At 42.5% G+C, this 6,000-nt stretch overlaps 1 non-coding gene across 1 annotated transcript; it reads right to left on the bottom strand.

The window, feature by feature from the left end:
* Window positions 1-391: 391 nt before the first annotated feature.
* Window positions 392-454, bottom strand: LOC127691722 (U7 small nuclear RNA). Its single transcript, XR_007979322.1, has one exon. It is a non-coding gene; the product is annotated as a U7 small nuclear RNA (small nuclear RNA).
* Between the last annotated feature and the right edge of the window lie 5,546 nt (window positions 455-6,000).

Below are 6,000 nucleotides of genomic sequence, written 5' to 3'. Positions count from 1 at the left end.
CAAATCCAACTGGAACTGACTTGAATCTTCTTCCTTGGTCTAACTTTCACAATATTAGAAGATGCTATAATACCAACCTTCCAGGCAAGGTATACTCTTTGGTGAAATAATGGCATGATTGTTAGGGTACCAAGTTCCAGCCTCAGATTTTTTGGGGATTTTGAAGAAGGGGTGTAAGGGAGCATTGAAAAATGACTCTTGAAGTCAATTGTGAGAATGAGCTGATGGCCTTGTAGTCTGCTTGAGATGGCAACCCAGATAGCTCTCTGTAGATAGCACTTGGATCTGTAGTCTGCTTGAGACAGCTCTCTTCTGCTAGGAAAATTCTATCAGTTCTCCGGATAGCTCATGGCTTTTCTGACATAGTCAGAAGAGCTGCTACAAAAAATTCTTGAATTTTCTGACCAAAGTCAGAAGTCTTGCTAGAAAAATTCTAAAAGAGCTGTGTTCAATCTCCAAGCAGTCCAAGTTCGATCTCTGGTTAGCTGTCTCTTGTAGACTATAGTCTTTTATTTACACATTAATTTAATCGTTTATGTAGGGTCCCTTTTGATAATCCCATGAATCAGCATTTTATGACTTTAGCCCCTTGATTCTTAAAATACAAATGAGTTCCCTGACTTTGTAAGTACAGACAATAAGCTAGCTTGGTGGGATCCTGTCCTGAGATCCCACCACATCGAGACCTAGATTCACTCTGTCCTAGACTGACCTTGAACTCAGGAATCTGCCTGCCTTGTATCTGGTAGAATCTTGCCCTGCAATCACCATTTCCTAAATCTCTTTATCTTCTTCCTTAATATATTTCTGATAAGCTGGTAAATAGAGCACTGGCCTTTGTTTATTTTAGGTCTGTGAAGCATTTCATATAATTCATATTGCATTCTTATATTTTGCATAGTTGGGAAATTATACATTCTTAAGCTCATGTTTTCAGAATTCTTTCCCACAGCCTTAAGGATTGTCCTGAAGATCATAGTGTTTACCATTTTGCTAGGGTAAGCATAGATGATAGGCCACACAGTAGGGGCAGAACATCTACTACTGTTGTTTTGCTATATGTTTATGTTGTTCAAATGTCTTCTAAATACTTGTTTATATCCCAGGATTAGTGCTAATTTTAACCTGGTCACAAACTTTTTTTTTTTTGTTGCAATGGGCAGTGGTTAACACAGGGACTCACAACTAGTTCAAATGGTGGTAATAAGTTAGTGTTGAACATTTTACCCTAAATGGGGCATCTATATCAATGTTCTCCAAGCTTCAGGGAATATAGCTGAAGAGGATGAGGAAAAGTACTGTTCAAGGTTGTCACCTCAACAAGTCATGTTCTGGTGGATGGATCCACACTCAATGAGTATGTGGGCAGCACTTCTTGGTTTCAGTGGGTATTGTGGGGTAACTACCACAGAAGACCACTTGGACATAAGTTAAAGCAAATAGAAACCCTTTATCAGCAGGCCAATAACTATACTAGGTGTTCAGGACCCCACTGCACAATGAGACTTTCTCAGGATGAGCTTTTAAGCACAAAACCATATCCTGGCTTGACACATATCAGTTAGCAAGAATAGTAGCCAGAAGCAGAATTACAGAAGCCAAAAAGCAAGGTTAGTACATTTAGAGACTCTCCCAGAAATATGGACTTTGATGAATGAGGTCTTTGTTCTTATTTTGGCAGGTGTTACTGCCTACATGCTCAGTTCCAGGGTCTGAATGTTACCTTCATCATGGTGTCAGTTTTGTTAAGGTCTACAGACCTACTGATGTCTGAGGGTCTGATACATTCCTCACTAGTTCTATTGGTGTGAGTCAAATAACAGATTTGTTTGGGGTCAAGGGGTTATCTCCTTAGCACAAGTAATTTAACAGAATTTAGTATCTGTTTTACATAGCTAAGTGGGCAGTTGACCAAGCAGGATTCTATAGAGAGAGCTATCAGAAATGGATTAATGGCCCAGCCACGGCAATAAGTAGAGTAGTAATTAACCAGACAGACTAGGAGAACAAAAGATTGGTACCAGTTATGAAATAATTGACCACTCCTTTTTCTTTTCTGAAGGTCATTTTTGACTATGGCTAAACTTTCTTTAATTATCTCTGACTTCTTGGCACTGAAGCAACAAATTTCTCCTAGTGTCATACAAAAGCCTCCTTGTTTCATAAAAAGGAGGTCCAAACCTCTTTGATTCTTCAAAGCAACCTCAGCTAAGGAATCTAACTGGACTTCCAGACAGGAAGCAGAATTTTCCTGATGGCCCACATCTATGTTTACTTGAATGTTGAGTTCCTTAAAGTTTTTATTTCTGTTGCTAGGGTTAAAGTTCCAACTGCAGCAGAGCCTGCTATGCCTGCCCTACCAATAGGTGAATGTGGACTAGAAGCCTGGAATCTAGATTTGGACAGACACTGCTCTCTACTTCATTATAGATGAACACCTGTAGTATAACATATACAAGGATGCAAAGGAGTAGGGTTTCCTCCAGGGAAATCAATTCAGAAGATGCATACTTGGTTAAGCTGTTAGTGCAAGCAAGCAAGATAGACTCTGTGGTCAGGAAATATACTCAACTGACTTTCCTGGAATTAATCTGCTGTGCATGGCTACAGTAATCTGCATAGAACTATCTTGGGGGTATCTTGGCAACTTCACACAGGCACCCTTTCCCTGGAGTTTCCCCAGGGTGAGTATAGGTGGTCCCAGTTACAGCTGTTAGGGTTAGAGTGGAGCTTATTATTTGATTTGTTCCAATCCCAACATAATATGGGGGCTTGTGGTCCAGGCACAGCCAGCAATCCTGACCTATGTCAGGTTGAGAATGGTTTAAAGAACTGTTAAACTATTTCTAGCATCCCAAAACACTAAGGCTGGCTTCTGCTGCCTCCTGGGCCTTTATCTTTGAGGCTACTGAAGGAATTCCTGGGGAAACTGGATTCAGGGAGCTGCTACCTTAGGAGGCTCATATTTTGTAGGTACCAATATGTGTTGTTTGGGATGATGGTATACCAAGACTACTATAGGCACAGGTTTCTTTTGTATAGTAAATTTGCTAACTGGGTATGGACCATTCAAATATAACCTGACTTCTGAGTCCTACCAGTTTCTCAGTAATGACCTTTGACTTTCTGCCAGGTCCTAACCTTTATGGATATGTGTTGTGGATAACCCTGGGCTTGTATTTTGATGCTAATTCCACTCCTCAGTGGGGTTGCAGATGAGAAGTTGCCTTGTGAACCTTCTCCCTACCTTAACTTTTCAAATAAAGGCTTGAGCCAATGATTGGTCAGGAGGAAGTGGGAGGAGCTGAGAGTCTAGGAGAAGAGTGACATGGGGGTGGATAAAGAGGAAGGGGAGGAGCTACGGGAGGAGAACTGGGAAGCAGCCGAGAGAGAAACTTCTGGCCTGGAGAAACCGCAAGTTATATGGGATAATATAGATGAAAATAGAGTAGTGTAGTGAGAGATCTGCCCAATCTTGGCTTGTAGCTTGTTTTGTTAACTGATTGAGTTGAACTTTCTTTTACTGGGGAATTGGGTTGGAAACAAAGTAGCAACAAAATATATGGAATTGCATTGCCAGTAAAGATAGGTAGGTGATGGTGGTTTCCTTTCTAGGACTATGAAGGGACCAGTGTGCCCTAGGAGGATGTGGTTTCACAACCCCACCAAACATGAAATCCATCTGGCTTTTGTCAGTTTTGAGGGTTGTCAGGTATCAGCATAGTACTGGATAGATTGGAGCCCCTTCTCTTTACTGCTGGCCCATAGCTTGAGGGGCGTGCTCCTTCCCAGGAGCAATTGAGTGATCCCCTAGTAACCTCTGGATACAGTATTTTATAGAAATCTACCTGGGAGTTAGTTGGGTCTCAGTGGATAGATTGCTATGAGCTCTCTAACTCCAGTTTTTCTTTTTCTTTTTCTTTTTCTTTTTTGTTAGATATGTTCTTTATTTACATTTCAAATGATTTCCCCTTTCCTGGTTACCCCTTCCATGGAAGTCCCATAAGCCCTCTTCCCTCTACCCTGTCCTCAATCAAGCCCCTCCTGCTTCCCTGTCCTGGTATTCCCCTATACTGCTGCATCAAGACTCTGTATGGAGTCCTGCCAAATGGAGCTCAACTACACAATGTAAGGCAGACCAATACATGTGTGTTGTTAGCAAAAATTCTTTGAGTGTCCTTTTATGTGCTTGCTTTAGCAGAACATCCTTTCTCCTGTGTCTGATTCAGAGAAATGTTCTTTTATGTGTCTGCTTTAGCAAAACACCATCCAGCATAACTGACTTTGCGAAGAACCCTTAAGTTTCCACTTCAGGTCAGTGCTGGGAGACCCTCTTTATATCTACTGTTGTGCCCCACATTTGGTTGGTTGAGTCTGATGAAGCTTAGTTGGCTGCTGTCTTGGAGTGGTTCTACTGGGTTATCATCATTAGCAGGCTGAATTGAATGCTGGGCTAGTTCAGGAGATGGGACTGATTTGAGTGTGTCTATTCGCCTCTCTTGGGTCCCCCCTAGGAGGGCCACTACAGAGTGTATGTGTTTAGGAACAGTTCCTGGCCCAAAGTTAGTTTGTCTGGGTTTTTTTTTTTTTTTTAAAGCTAGCAAGGCTGTAGTGGCAACTGCCCACAAACAAGCCAGTAGCCAGTCAACTGGCTGGCAGGAACAAGATCTTTTGGACAGATAAACCATCAGCTTCTTCCAGGGTCCTGGTGCCTGGGCAAAGGCTCCCTATGTGATCACTTACATAGCATGGGGAGTTCTCTCTTCGCTTGCTAGTGTCTCTAGCTTCCCTTCTGGAATCTTTTATCTTATGCTTTACATTTCTTTTTTTTTAAATTTTCTATATTCCTTGTTTACATTCCAAATGCTTTCTCCTTTCCTGGTTCCCCCCTCCCCATATGTCCCATAAGCCCTTGAGCCAGTTACTGTACATTTCTTGAGCAATCCCCAGTAGTTGAGACTAGTCTTACTCTCAAATCCTTTTAACTTTTGAAGTTTCTTTTCTAATATCTAGGGATGACTGTATAACAAAGGGAGTATTTTCTAGCAGCTTCAGTCCTAAAAAGGGTATGGTAAAGCTGGCCAGACTCTCCTTATCTTGGTCAGTGTTGGGGTCCAGTCAGATCACTTAGGAGAGAAAATCCACTCTATCTGGGCTACACTGTCAGGCAGCAATCATCTCTACCCCCAACCCCTTCGTAGCCTGGGGAGGTTTTTTTCTTCCTTTTGGGGAGAGGTGTGTTCTTAGTTTTCCAGTAGTACAGATCATTGATTGAAAAGTAGACTTAAATATGAAAGAGGAAGGAGTGGAACTCTCATCTTTCTTTAGAAAACATGTGCAACTACTTCCTCCTTTCTTGATGTTACTGTTTATAGTGTCTCAGAGACTTATGTTCTCTTCCTTGTGTGCCCTCTGTTTTCAAGCACACAATAGATGGCAGAGAACCCTGGATGAGAGGCCCAGGCCCTTCCCATCTCCACATAGAGAATGGGACAGGATTGTGTGGGTAGTGAAGCAGTCAGAGCCAGGAGCAGGAAGAGGAAGGCCAATTTCCTTCATTGGGGCTGAGAGAACAGGCAGAGGTTTGGGATTTTGTGGGTGACCTGGCCAAACCAAAAGGATTTGGGTCTCCAACAAGGGGCACAGGGCTTTCTCCAGAATAAAAGGCCATTGGTCAACACAGGGAAACTGGTTGGGGTGGCCCGTATCCCAGTCATCATCTTCCACGCTGCCTTGGAGTTGGGCCATGACCCATGAGCCTGGAGGAAATCCTGTGACATCTTAGGGCAGCTGGAGTACAGTCCCAGCATGACTTACTCCCTTACCATTTTAAATCTGTTTGTCTAACCAACACAACTGACAAAACCACACATAGTAAATACAATCAAGGTGACCACCACATATTCATACATCTGAATAGATCAGGGAAATCCAGTGCCATATCACATGGATCCTGGACACTGGATTAGTGGTTACCACCATCTTGCCTCTCCTTTGTGT

Source organism: Apodemus sylvaticus, chromosome 8, assembly GCF_947179515.1.
Source record: "Apodemus sylvaticus chromosome 8, mApoSyl1.1, whole genome shotgun sequence".
Taxonomy (NCBI): Eukaryota; Metazoa; Chordata; class Mammalia; order Rodentia; family Muridae; genus Apodemus; species Apodemus sylvaticus.
Note: the sequence above shows the minus strand (reverse complement) of the source record. Positions and strands in the feature narration are given on the sequence as shown.